Raw genomic sequence first — 15,032 nt, 5'->3', positions numbered from 1 at the left:
ATTTATATCTATCATGGTTAAGTGATTGATAATGTTTCATTTGTGCATAGTACACTAATTTAAAACCAGGATGAATGTATCTATCTTTGTCCACCTGCACCTGACCGGCAGCATTATTACTATTATATAATTTAGCACATTATTTACAAGGCAAATGCTAAATGCTTGCAGTCATACTTAAGTTTTGAGGGACAGCAAAAGATTTCTGAGCATATCATGTATAGTTGAACTGCGAACGAGGTTGGCATAGTATGATGGCCAGCAATGACCTCACAAACTATATATGATTTATAATAGGAATGCCAAAACAGCTATATTATTACTGACTGTGGATGAACTGATCCAAATATGTGGTTGGTATTCGTAGCCTGTGTATATTCTTGTATCGTGCAGGGATAGTGTTTGTAACCATTTGTAATAATATGTAGTGTGTAAGTATCGTATGTAAGTAGTTGTAAGTAGGATCCAAGTAGGGCGACACTGAACGCTTGCTATCGCTTGCTATGTCTGTGAGCACTTGCTATGTCTAGCTTGATTCAAATTCTGCTGAACCATGAGTTTTGTAGCCGGGCCGCACCACCGCCTAGCCGCTGAGAGTCGAGAGTGGCAGTCTGTAAGGGTCTGGGGTTGGACACGGGTGGTGTCAACAGCTGCTGTGTGAAGATATAAGGCGGTGCTTAACATATTGTCAGAAAATTACTACAAGACTTTGACTTCACCTACGACTGGCGTCAAGGGGCATTAACCTACATTAACATTTGGTGGAAAGCGAGTGTGAGCAACCTTGGCTGTGTCTATTTTCCCACGCTGCTGTTCTTCCCACGCTGCTATTCTTCCCACGACGACACACAGTCTATCTCCGCCCCAGCCTCCAGCCCTTCTTGCAGTCTTGGTGTGGAATCATCCTAGCAGCTTTGATGCGGTTTTGGGATTTTCCTCCTCAACAACATCCCACTTACCACCTCACCACTGCAGCCACGTAAGCCTCCTGCTTCTATCAACCTACAACCTGCCTTCACCTGCCAGTCCTGTGTGACCTGTTGTACGGGTTAGTTTCAGCCCCCATAAACTCCAACCCAGACCCCACTCCAGGAAGTAGCCTCCAACCGCCAACAGACGCCGTTATGTCATCGTTTCCCCACCCACCACACAGACTGATGTCACCCAGGGAGCGTGGCCACTCACACCGAGCTACGTCACAGTCTCCTGCTCCTATCAGCTTCTCGTTCCACCCACTGCTTAGCCACCGCCCAGTGACGTCACGAACACCTCCGCCCAATCAACGCTGGCAGGGGGAGAGGGCAGAACGACACTACGATACGAGCTTTTGCACGGAACACATATTAATACAAGCATAGCCGTGTTTTTGTCGTCCAAGCTGACGGATCGGATTCGAAGCCATCTTCGGTGAAACCAAGCTGCCCCGTTTTTGTCGGCCAAAGTGATACGAAGCCGGCCCAAGCGTCTGTCATCGAAACCAAGACCGTCTTCGTATCTCACCCAAGCGTGGTCGGGAGCAGTCTTGGTGTAGCTTGGGGAGAGTGAGATTGGCCAGCAAGGACACATAAATGATAAATATAATGAAATTAGCACTAAGTACATAACTTTAGGGTGCGGATGGCTAATATTAAAGACATATAGAGCCAGTTCAGCACAAATAACGGCTACATGTAAGTTGCATATTCGTCAGAAGATCTTCTTCGGCGAACCCCTCTGTTTACTTGGCGATTGGCACGTAATTTTTCGGTTCTACGTATCCTGAACTGTTTTTGCGGACAGAAACCAAGCGCCCCAAGACGATCTTCGAATCCCAAGCTTCAGCTTGGACGACAAAAACACGCCTTATTTTTCTTTTTCTCATTCCATCACACTAATCGATTCCTTTCTACAGAGAAGCCAAGCTGTCTCTATAGACTGTGATATTTTCACCATTTACTCTTATCTATTCATTGCATTTTTGTCCCTCATTTTTCATTCACTTAGAATTTTTTGTTCACTCACTCCTGCTTCATCCTATTTTCTCCCAATTATACTCATGCTCAGCTGTAAATAACGGATTCATTTTCACTCATATTCATTGTATATAAATCATTTCTTCACATATTATATATATATATATATATATATATATATATATATATATATATATATATATATATATATGTGTGTGTGTGTGGTAGGTGGTGGCGACCATCATCCACTCACTTGATGTAGTGCTGCCTACTTCCTTAGCTTTTATCATTCTTTTTCTGTGCCTGCCCTCCTCTCTTCCTATTTCTCCTATCTTTTCTGTCACTTCTTATTCCTTTTCTTTCCTTTACAGGTGGCTTTACATTGAGTGACAAGCCAAATGGTTTCCTGTAAGCCAAGAAACCATTTACATCGCTGGGTGGTAACCATATAACCAAACCATACGTGCTCCCTACGTGTCAACAAGTGGGTTTGTGGAGGGTTGGCGCCCCTCCCTGTAAAACAACTAACTCAGTGTCAAATGGCCACCCTTTGCGGGATTGTGGTGTCTGGCAATATATATATATATATATATATATATATATATATATATATATATATATATATATATATATATATATATATATATTTAAATATTCATTCATTCATCTATTTGTTCATTTATTTTCATTAACTTACTTCCTATTCTATTAATGTCCTTTTTTAAAAGGGTAGATCTCTCCCCTATTGAATTTGAGAGTGACACAGATGACTTTGAAAGTGGTGATAATGTAACTCTTCGTAGTGGCAGATCTTATATTAAACAAAACCGTAAGTTCCCTACCTGTTTCTACTATGACCACTTTTGTTACTTGTCCCACACTTACAACCACCTATATTAACCCTACTACTCCTACTCTAAATCAAGATATATCGACACCAGATACTCTATCTTCTTCTCCAACTGATTCTCTTGAAGTCACTCAGCCTTCTCCACAGCTCTTATCCTTACTTTCTACTACACATACACCACCACTAACCACGATACACACCAATACCGCCACGACACTTCCCACACACCGTCTCAGTTTACTACTGTGGCCACTTCCTCACCTTCGCGGTCTCACCCTCTTCCTACAATGGCGAATCAGAACCTTCCACCTCCCTAGTCCATATTTGGAATATGTTAACAGACCCAAATTTACAGGAGAGGATAGTAAAGTCTCCATTTACGACTTCCTCAGGGAGGTCGAAAATGACATTTGTAATCGGCAAATCACAACTGAACCCTTGAAAGTTTCTTATCTGATGAGTCGACTCCATCAGGGCAGGTCACTAATAGGAGCCGCTATCCGTGCAGGGCACTTCAAAGATTGCCAAACGTTTGATTCGTGTCGCCAACAGTTAATTCAACTTCGTTGCCAACATTCCAATGCTGCATCTCTTATAGAGTTGATAATCCTTCTCAAGCAAATGGAGGACATGAAAGTACCTCCCCAACATGCAAAGGTAATTGAGGCAGCCGCTACTATGAAGGTGATGAGTTCAGAGCTGCGCCAATTGTTCAGTGGTACTCAATGGGTAGCCGAAATTAATGGAGTGCTTATGGTTTCACTAGATAATTTTGCAGATTTGTTCGGTTACTTTAGATTTCAAACTGACTTTCTGAAAACCAAAAACAAATAGCACTACAACTTGGCTTTAGCCCCAGAGATAAAATAATTAACATCTCCAAGGCCATAATAGAAAGGTCAGGATCAGACTTCACTCGCCAGGTCGGTTCTTACACCTCAGTCTCTCACTCTGCAGGTGGTACTGCGAGAGTACTACACACCAGCATTACTTCATCTGATTTCTCTCGTTCGCAGCCAACTACAAAAACAAAACTTAGTAATCGGTCTCACTCACACTATTGCTCACCTTCTAGCGGTCGTGACAAATCAACTGTGTGACGAAGCAAACAATCCTCAATTGTGTACTGGCACTGCGGTAATGTAGGTCATCGAGAGTCTAGCTGTGCCCGCAAAGAAAGACGTTTCCGCTCACGGGAATGACAGCGCACACCCTCGCGGTCCTGTCGTCTAACATGCAAATATCACAAGAATAGCACAACTCACTCCACTGACGAGTGTCGTTACCTTAAGAGCCGTCAGTCGGGGGAAGAGGAGCTCTCGGATGTAACCTAATAGCGGAAGATCCGCCGGTGTCTGAAAATAAGGTAACAGATAATCAACTCCCCATTTGCCAGGTAGGACCTATAACATCTTTAGGCTTAGTCATTCTCGGATGGAGCGAAGGGGTACAAAGCTCTTTATGGACACCGGATCTATGGTAAACATGATCTCAGATACCTCTTTAAACAACATTAGGAAAACAACTAAAAGAGTTGGGCTTCTCAAACCACCTTACATTCGTCTATGCGGCGTGGATGGCTCAGAATTTCAGGTCAAAGGAAAGATCACACTAAGTACAACTTCATAAAGCCTTAAGACCTTTTGACGTAGAGTTTCATGTCACTAATGATCTTAAAAATCCAGCGGACACTCTCATTGGCTTTTCGACAATGGCTCAACAAGCTATTGCTCTCCTCCCTGCTTTTCGTACCACAGATATCAATGGTTTCCCAATATCTAGCATGGAATATCCATGTCCGGTACTTTCCCCAACAAACTCTGTTGTTTACTTTCACGTGATTCCAACATTCCTCGAGAGTAAACTGGTACACAAACCGTTACCTGAACAGCCAAGTTCACTACCATCTAGTACTACACCCTCTGAGCATTCAACTATGGATCATATCAACCCCTCTAACAATGGTACATTTGCCAACTCAGACACGTCTCATTTAACTACCTTAGACAAGTCCCATTTAACTACCTCACATAGTGTGAATGATATTTTACAACACGCAGAGACAAGGCTTGCAGTAACAAATCAGTGCACAATTTTGTTGCCACATAAGTTTACCAAAGTCTCTGTTCATGTTGTGGGTGCTAAAGCAAGAGTGGATGTACTAACCTTACCTGAGACGTGTCGTGTGAATGGCTTAACTTATGAGTCGGCGCTGTGCACGGTGATAGAGGATGGTTTATGCTACTTGTACTTAACCAATGGTACTAATGCTCCACTTGAATTAAGAACGGGAACACAGATTGGTACCTTCTTGGTATACCCAGCAGCCGTATGTGTGTGCCAAGATTTCCCACGCTCTGTTGCCGATGTGTGCTCAGTTACTCAGTCCACCGACATTCCATCTAATCTCGAATCTCATGTGAAACAGAGTGATTACCCAGAATACAGAAGTCACTTACTTAATCTCTTGCGAGACTATCGCGAAGTTGTAGCCCTACCAGGTGAGAATATGAGCAAGACAGATTTAATGAAGTGTCAAATTACATTACAGCCTGGAGCTCAGCCAGTATATATATACCAGCCTACCGTTTACCACACAGCCAACATCAACAAGCTGATCGTCTTATTCAGGACATGTTGGATAATGAGGTCATTGAACACTCTGATAGTCCGTGGAACAGCCCACTTTTTCTGGTTCCCAAGAAAGGTGGTGAGTTATGACCAGTGATAGGTTACAGACGCATGAATGCGCTGACTGTCCTGGACAGATTTCCAATTCCTGTACTCACTAATTTTCTGGAATCCTTAGGAGAAAACAATTGTGTTTTCTCCTCCCGAGATCTTTTAAGTGGTTACTGACAAGTGGAAATGGAGGAATCATCTTGTCCTATCACTGCCTTCAGTACTCCATCCGGGCATTACCAATTCCGTAGACTTCCATTCGGTTTGAGAAATGCACCATCAGCATTCATGCGATTAATTCATACAGTTTTCGCTGGCATGATAGGTCACTCAGTTTTTGCTTATCTAGATGATGTCATAATCGCTAGTCACTCGGTGGAGGAACACATAGAAAAATTGGCCGAAGTGTTCACTTGACTCAAACAAGCTGGACTGAAGATCAAACTATCAAAATGTGACTTTTTATGTAAGAAACTCCAATTCCTAGGACATGTTGTTGATGCTCACGGGATTCATACATCAGATGACAAGGTCAAAGCCGTGACAAATTTCCCAACTCCAACCAATACCGATGCTGTACGCAGTTTCCTCAGTCTTAGTGGCTATTACTCAAGATTCATTAAGGAGTACAGTCAGATAGCTGCACCTTTAACAAAATTGCTAAAGAAGGATGCGTCTTTTGTGTGGGCTGATGAACAGGCAACCACATTTACAACACTGAAAAATGCCCTAGCACATTCCCCAGTTTTGGCATTCCCTGATTATTCAAAACCATTCCTTCTCTGTACTGATGCTTCCGGAATAGGCCTAGGTGCTGTTCTCGTGCAAAATGACTCTGAAGGGAAGAAACGTGTCATTGCCTATGCCAGCCGTGTGTTAAACTCTGCGGAAAAGAATTACAGTGTAACTCACTGGGAAGCCCTTGCCGTGGTCTGGTCTCTAAAACATTTCCGCAACATCATCTACGATAATCCTGTTCACATTCAAAGAGACCATCTTCCCTTATGTGACCTGTTTCGGGGACGTAACCTTACTGGTCGACTTGCACGTTGGGCAGTCACTGTGACTGACTATAATCCGACATTTGAATACGTTCCTGGAAAGTCCAGTGTCGTAGACGATGCCCTTTCGTGGCATGTAGCCACAGTCTCAACCAGTTGCGATGTAAACTTGGCATTCAATTATGATACACTACGTAGATTCCAGCGTGTGGACCCCATATGGTCACAGGTTATATATTTTCTAGAGTCAGGCGATGATTCTTCCTTGCCAAAGTTACCAGTCCCTGTATCTGATTTCTTCCCTAACAATGAATTGCTGTATAAACACTCAGCACTGAAAGGTAACAACATACCTCATCGTGAAGTTATGCAACTAGTCATTCCAAAAGACTAAATTCCCGCTGCCCTTCATTTAATCAACGACTCCCCTCATGCATCACACCCTGGCAAAGACAGAAGCTTACGGCAAGCACATGTCATATTATTGGCCCACTATGCGAAAGGATATAGAAGCGCACTGCGATGCATGTTTATCATGTGCCCGTCATAAGGGGACAACCTGTCAACCTGCTTCTATATTGCAGTACCCAGTACCATCAAAACCTTGGCAAACTGTCCCTCTTGATCTTCTGAAGCTGCCTCGTACAGAATCTGGCTTCGTCTATCTATTAGTGGTAGTCGATCATTTCTCTAGATTTGTTATCTTAGCTCCATTGCATGAAAAATCTGCTAACACAGTGGCACATGCCTTTATTAATTCAGTAATTTGCATTTTCACAACACCAGAAGTAATTTTAACTGATAACGGGTCAGAGTTCAATAATTCAATATTGGAAGAAATTTGTCTTCGATACAGAATTAAGAAATGCAATATAGTGGCCCATCATCCAGCCTCGAGTGCCCTAGTAGAGCACCAGAATAGGAAGATATTGGAGAGTCTGCATCACATAGTGGGAGATCAGACTTCCACTTGGGACAAGTGGATTCCGCAGGTAGTTGCTTCAGTTAATTCATCCATCAGTAAGTCAATTGGTGAAACACCATTCTTTGTTATCTATGGCTTTGACTAAAGACTACCTTATTCACTGTCACAATCCAAACAGGATCTGATCTACAACTATGATAACTACGTGCGAGTCCACTTATCCAACTTCCAGAAACTTCATAAATACATTCAGGATAATCTGGCCCTTACAAATGAGGAGATGGTACGTAACCAACATGCCGCTGCCACAGATTTCCATCCAAGCAGGTGACTTAGTTTTTGCCATATATCATGACAGAGATTCAAAACTAAACAGTAAATTCTTGGGTCCCTTCCGTGTCATATCTCGTAAAGGTAATAAATTCGAATTATGAGATCCATACAAGGCACAGACGACATGGGTGCATGCAGATGATCTCAAACGTGCATCAAAACGCATAGTCTTGGAGGAGCCACTAACAGAGACCACATCTCCACAACAAACTCCTACTCAACCTTCTTCCTCTTCTCTAAGTCCTTCTGACACTAGTATTCAACCTTCCCCTACTGTTAATAACTATCGTGCCAGATTGCGTTCTGCCACTAAGTCTCTTGCTTAATGCTATCATCTCACACTGTCGTTACCATCTGCATTAACATCACCTCTAACATCAACTCATTTTATAGGAAAGATGCTGTGGGTCTATGTGCTGGCAGTGCTGACTCTGGTCGGGTCTGGATCGGGTGAGGACGATGGTGTCGTACGGCCCGGGGCCTTGGTTGGCGCAGGAGGCGAGGTAATGGTAGTGAAGGATGTAGTCTCCTTGCGCTACGACCTAGAGCCGCTGGCCACCGTGACCATCGCCCTGACCGATTTTGCACAACAGCTAGAGGACCCGCAGGGATTCCTGTCAGATATTAAAAATCAACATCCCACAGACACATTCTGGTACCCACTCTACCTGCCCATCTGCTGGAAGTTAGAGTATCTTCATTTTCAGTTCATCCATCTCCAAGATTCCTTCCCTAATCGAACGCCTGTGGGCCGCTCACGAGTGAAACGTGGACTTTTTGATCTTGGAGGAGAAATTCTGAGTGGATTAGTGTAGCGACTGCCCGGGACCTTTCTGGATTTAAGGAAGACTTATTTCAATTAGCAAATGCTCTAGAGTCCCAGGAAAAGGTGTTAAATGTTCAACATTCTATGCTACAAGAGATTACACACCATTTAAATGATGTTATAATTACCTTAAATAATTTTACATCTATTTTTAAGTGTGAAGTATCGAAGGTAAATATTGTATCAGAGTTGATGTATGTAAAATTACATGTAGATAATTTGCAGGTTTTCTGGACTCTTTTGTCTCTCAAGTTTCTAATCTAATTCGTATTTTAGTCAGTGCTGTTGATGGTCGTGTCACCCTAGATTTAGTACTTCTCTCTGACCTTCACTCTACCTTGGAATGGGCTCACTCAACCTTCGGCTTGTCTCCTGTGATTTCATTTTCCTCTTGAGAACAGTACTACCCAATCCTAGAGGCCACATTCCCTACTAAAGATATAATTGTTCATAATCCTCTTCGTTCTTCCATCACATTCGATCTCTTTCGCATCATTCCTTTTCCCTTCTGGTACAATAACTCCCTGGTACAAGCCTCTATCTCTTCAGAGTACTTTCTTCTCTCCCATGATCATCTCTATATTGCCTTCATATCCTCAAGTGACCTCGACAGATATGCCTTTCTCACACCCAACTCTCGAGTTTGTGCTGCGTACCTCCTAACAATTTTTCCTGGCAGCGTTGCTTCTTGCGAATCTGCCTTAGTCCGTAACTTCTCAGTACAACCTGTCTGTACCTTTGTTCCGGCCCCCAAAGGCCAGGTACACCATGCTCTTCTAAATCACATCCGGAATTTCTTCTTTAGTGTCTCAGCTCCTGTCAGTCTTATTTGTCCAGGAACCCCTGTCCGTTCACTATCCGCAATTGGTTTATATTAGGCCTCTGATTACTGTACAGTAAAGTCTGAGTCTGTAATAGCCCATGCTACACATTATCACTTTGCACTTCGCTCCCACAAATATGACATCTTCAAACCTGTTAATACTACCTTTCATCTACCAACAGACAATCTTTCCATCACATCACAGAACCTACGTGTGTTGAACTTTCTGAATCAGTCTAATTTCATTATGAACCAGCTCTCTTCAGCTATTAACCGCTCCTGGGTACATCCAGTCTTTGTATTTCCTCCAGTGGTCTTATGTCTTCAAGTTTTTATCGCAATGGTATGTATCCCGTACTGTTGTGTCAAGTGAATGGACAAAAGGTTGCATGAGATCCGTGTAGCAACAAGGTTAGTGCGACAACTAAAAGACCTGGAAACTGGTAGTTCTAAGTAACACTCATTATAATTGAAGATCATACTGAAGAAAATCCTTGTGCCAGATTGAAAGTTAAGGTACTTTAATGTGACAATATCCCTATATAATTACTATACAGTGAGTACAGGACATGAGAACTAGTGAAATAAAAATGAGATAAGGGAAGTGAATTCCTGAGCACCCTCAGACAGTGGGTTCTGTGTAAGATAAACTGGAGTATATCAAGTGGTGCATTCTGTTAATATATTTCTCATAAAGGTATCATTGTGATTACTAGTACTTACTATATATATATATATATATATATATATATATATATATATATATATATATATATATATATATATATATAAAGACATTCATTTGTAAGTTGGCAAACCTATATGTATGCTATCACTACGCTTGTCATATACCTTGTATCTGGTTAATTCGTGGCCTATACCACGATAGCGCATTATTTACATTCTACTTTTGTGTTTACTAGTACTTATAACCTTCTCTATCTTTCCAACATGGCCATGTACTGTAAATATATTAATCCCTTCTTACATCCAGCTTCTTGAATTATGTAGTAATATTCCATCTATTATTATACTCCCGTGTAGTCCCGGTTGACTGTATACTCTGTCCACTTGCATTCTTGCCACATTATGACTTAATGCCTCCACCACTGTGTCAGAAGACACATTTTTTGATGAGGGGGAAAACTGTTTGTAACCATTTGTAATAATATGTAGTGTGTAAGTACCGTATGTAAGTAGTTGTAAGTAGGATCCAAGTAGGGCGCCACTGAGCGCTTGCTATCGCTTGCTATGTCTGTGAGTACTTGCCATGTCTAACTTGATTCAAATTCTGCTGAACCATGAGTTTTGTGGCCGGGCCGTACCACCGCCTATTGAGAGTCGAGAGTGGCAGTCTGTAAGGGTCTGGGGTTGGACATGGGTGGTGTCAACGGCTGCTGTGTGACGATATAAGGCGGTGCTTAATGTGTTATCAGAAAATTACTACAAGACTTTGACTTCACCTACGACTGGCGTCAAGGGGCATTAACCTACATTAACAATAGACTAATGAATGTAGTAGTTATATGGTTAGCTTTTTATTTTCTGGGGGATATGAATGTCTCTTGTTTCAGTACTTTTCAGCATGTAATAAAAGATTTATTTTGGTATATTAACAACATAACTTCCGTGCACATCAATCAGGATATGTTTAAATTCATTAATCACACCTTCATCTGCAATAATCATATTTAACATGTATAATTTTACAGTAGTTGCACAAACATCACGTTTTCTATGATACTGGCCACTAAACGAGAACTCGTGAAAAATGACGTCAGAACCGACATGGATTTACGGCAATGCTAATGCTGGTTGACACCAAGGTAGCAGTTTTGTGGAAATCATCTACTATTGTGGAAAAACAAAGGAGCGACTGACCTAGACGTGGAAGAGACAGACGTCCTTCCATACCAGTGTGGAAAATTTCCACACTGCCCATTTATGCTATGTTTGTGCTGTGAAAGAGATTTTAACATGGTCATGAGGCATTAACATGCATTGATATTTATATTTATCAGTTAAGTCATTGAAAATGTATAGTTTGTGCATAATACATTTATTTATAACAAGGAAAAATGTCATGAACACTTGTCTACAGCAGCTGGCCGGCGGTATCATTACTACTTTATTACTTAGCATATTGTTCACAAGACAGTGTCAAAAACAGTCATACTTAAAAGTGTTCAGGAACAGCAGAAACAATTCTCATAGTAAATCGTGCGTAAATGAACTGCAAAGCAGTTTGGCATAGATCGATGGCCAGTTTGACCATGGACTAGATGTGATAAAGTGATGTAATCTGTTTGTGGTTGGTTACCTGTATATATACGTTTATTGTGCAGAGATATGCGAATGAATGTAATAGTTACTTAGTTTCTTTACATTATTTGTTGGGTGTGGGTAGATTTCTTTGTCCTGTGTTCTTACTTTTCAGGCCGTACTGAAGATACATTTTGGCACATTAACCATTTAACTTCCGTGCATATCAAGCAGGATATAATTTAATTCGTTATTTATAACTTTTCCTACAATAATCATATCTAACATGAATCATTTGAGCTGTACCAACATCACGTTTTCTATCATCTTGGCCACTAAACGAGAACGTGTGGAAAAATGACGTCAAATCCCGTGATGATTTACGGCAACTCTGGTTACCACAGTAGTGTGTGTGATGGTGCGCTGTGAGGACAGCAGGGTAGCCTTGGATATCACAGCAAGCAGTGATCGTGTGTAGCCTACGTAGTGTCACAGTAAGTTCCTGTTCTTAACGTTATTTCTAGCTTACAATAATATCTTTTTCTGCACTTTCACTCTTTGCAAACTCAGACATTGTTTACTCCTTTATTCTCTTAAAAACCAAATAACGTCTTTTGGAATTTAAGAGTATTCCTTTTATATTCAGAGAATTTTTAGATTAGAAGACTTAGAGGTAGTCTTCATTAGCCCCATCAGAATCAGGCATTTCCCCATCAGCCTCTCAGAGTCACATGGAAATGGTATTTTAGAAAATACGTCATGGGATTGAAGAAGTTAACAACTTCATTATTATCTGTAAAGCACTGCCAAGCTTTCACGACCGTCACATCAGCGACAGTAAGGTTCGCATTCTCGTCAGCTTGAGAAGCTGTTTACCACTTCTTCCACAGTTTTTTTTTTTTTTTCCATACTGGGCATTACTTATCTCTTTTACCTTATTAATATTATTTTTATGTCAACATAACATGTAATAAAAACTCACGTATAATCAAAAACACGCCATAAACATAAACTAGTAGTAGTAGTAGTTGTTGTTCCATGGGCGGTCTGGCCGAACAGCCCTGAGTCCTTAAGGAACGCAACTGCCGTTGGGGATTTCCCAAAGAGCTATCAAGGAGAGTATGTTGTGCTGGTGCAGGCGATTGTCTGCAATGTAGTCTTCCATAATGTGCTTAATAATATGGGGTGCTGTGTTGCATCCTGGACAGGCATCAGCAACAGAGTCATCCAGCCTCTTCTGATAAGTCAAGAGGGCTGGATGATGCCAAAATCTCAGCCTGGCCAGGTGGACCCTGTCCTCACGAGGGAGGTGGGATTCAGAAGGGTGGATATCAGGAGGTCGTGCATGCAGCTGTGTTGTCTTTGAGTGACTGAATGGAACGGCGAGTGATTTGAGCATGGATATGCTTCTGGAAGCTTTTGAGGTGGATGAGGGGGTAGAGATGACAGTAATTGTGTAAAATATCGTGTACTGTGTGTTGTTTTAATGTTCTTTGGTGTGTGTGGATGTGCTGGCATGTAGTGTAGTGGATGGTGTGGGTTTGTGGAGGCTGCAGCAAGAATTTGTGTGCCTATCATGTCTAGATGATCTTTGACTTTGAGGACTTTGGTTTCTTGGTGTAGTTGGTCTGTAGGTGTAGTAGCTGTGCTGCCTGTGATTAATTTTAGGGCCTTGTTCTGAATGGTCTGTAGGGTGTTGTAGTGTATTTCAGCCATGTTTGAAGCCTAAGCAGGACTTGCATAGTTCATCACTGAACGTATATATTGTTTTTATGCACTGGTGGTGCTTTCCTTGTGTCCGAATGCTGTATGGGCAAGTGACCTTAGAGCACTGAGTCTTGGTGTTAATTAATGTTTAATGTTTTTGATGTGTTGTTTAATTCTAAATTGATGTATGTTACACCAAGGGTTGTGTGTGTGTGTGTGTGTGTGTGTGTGTGTGTGTGTGTGTGGTAGAGGGGTGTTGTCTATGGTGAGCTGTGGAATGTGACTACATTCTGTCGTCCAGTTTGCGAGAAGAGTCTCTGCTGATATTGTTGGGGCTATTTTGAGTCTGTCTATTGTGAAAAATTCGTGACGTGCGTTAAGGTAACGTTGGAGGATGTGTGCGGCTGTATTTGCGTTTTGGTGTGTATATGTTAGTGTTATGTCGTCTGCACAATAAGCTATATGTATTTGTTGCGTTTGTGGTGTAGGTATGTCGCACATGAATAGAGAGTGTAGGGGACATAACAGATCCTTGAGGGACGCCGTTTGTGAAGTTTCTGATGTTCAGTGACTGGCCAGCAAATGTTACATGTGCACATCTGCCTGCTAAATAGTTTGCCACCCATCGTTTTGTGTTATTGTCTACGTTTGTGTTGAATATATTTTTTTAATGCAGGAAAGGAGGAGCCAAAGGCCAGGAGCCTGCAAACCGATCCTAAAAAAAAAAAAAATACAAAGGAGAGCCAAATTCAGGATCCGTTCATTTTGAGATGCATAGACACACTGTGTTTGAAAGACTGGAGATCATAGGAAGTAGGAAATACAGACAGTGGGAACCTGTTGACTTCTTGCATAAATGAAGGACTGGCAGTAACGGATAACTCTTGCATTAGAATGCTGGACAGAAAAGGGATGAGAGTTTGTTGCTAGACGGGTGCTGAGCGCCCGTTGTAGAGGTGGAATGATGCAAGCAGACAGTTCAGAAGAGCAGTGACCATTGAAGTAGCGATATAAAAGAGATAAAGATGGAACAGTGCGGGAAAGAGACAGAGGTTGAAGGGAGCCAGTAAGAGGAGGAGAGTTAAAGAGACGAAAAACCTTTGACTCCACCCTATTGAGAAGAGCTGTATGTGGGGAGCCTTCCCACACATGAGAACTGTACTCTACACTGGGGCGAATAAAATCCGTGTATAAAGTCAACAACTGCGCAGGGGTAAAGATATGGAGTCGGCTTAGCACACTTAATCTCTTGGAAGCAGATTTTACAAGAGGTATAATATGATCTTTCCAAGATAAGTCCCGAGTGAATGAAACCCCATACATGTTCAAGGATGATGCAGGACTGAACTGGATATTATTTAACATTAGTGTGTACTCCTGTGGATGATTTTGTCAGGTTGCTAGGTGTGAGAACTGAGTCTTTGATGCATTAAAAACAAAATTATTTGTACCCCAGTCAGAGATACGAGCCAAGTGAGACATTATGTGTGCCATAGCCTCATCCCTTGTTTTCTGAAGTAACTACTGAGATGAACGTTCCGGGAACCGAATGGAAAGGTAAAGGGTGGAATCATCAGCATATGAGTGGATAGGGTTAGATGTACAGCTCAGGAGGTCATAGATAAATAAAAGGAAGAGAGCTGGAGATAGGTCAGAACCTTGAGGAACACC

General features: G+C 41.8%; 1 pseudogene across 1 annotated transcript in view; it reads left to right on the top strand.

Annotated features, from left to right (window-relative positions):
• The first annotated feature begins 12,066 nt into the window (after positions 1–12,066).
• LOC145401760 (UDP-glycosyltransferase UGT5-like) overlaps positions 12,067–15,032 on the top strand; it is a 150,093-nt pseudogene continuing 147,127 nt past the window's right edge. Inside the window, exon 1 of the transcript XR_013897662.1 lies at positions 12,067–12,148. The product of XR_013897662.1 is annotated as a UDP-glycosyltransferase UGT5-like (transcript). The remainder of the gene's footprint in view (positions 12,149–15,032) is intronic.

Source organism: Coenobita brevimanus, chromosome 56 (assembly GCF_032717465.1).
Source record: "Coenobita brevimanus isolate Jiangsu-jjx chromosome 56, ASM3271746v2, whole genome shotgun sequence".
NCBI classification, from domain to species: Eukaryota; Metazoa; Arthropoda; class Malacostraca; order Decapoda; family Coenobitidae; genus Coenobita; species Coenobita brevimanus.
This window is presented reverse-complemented; position numbering and strand designations above follow the sequence as displayed.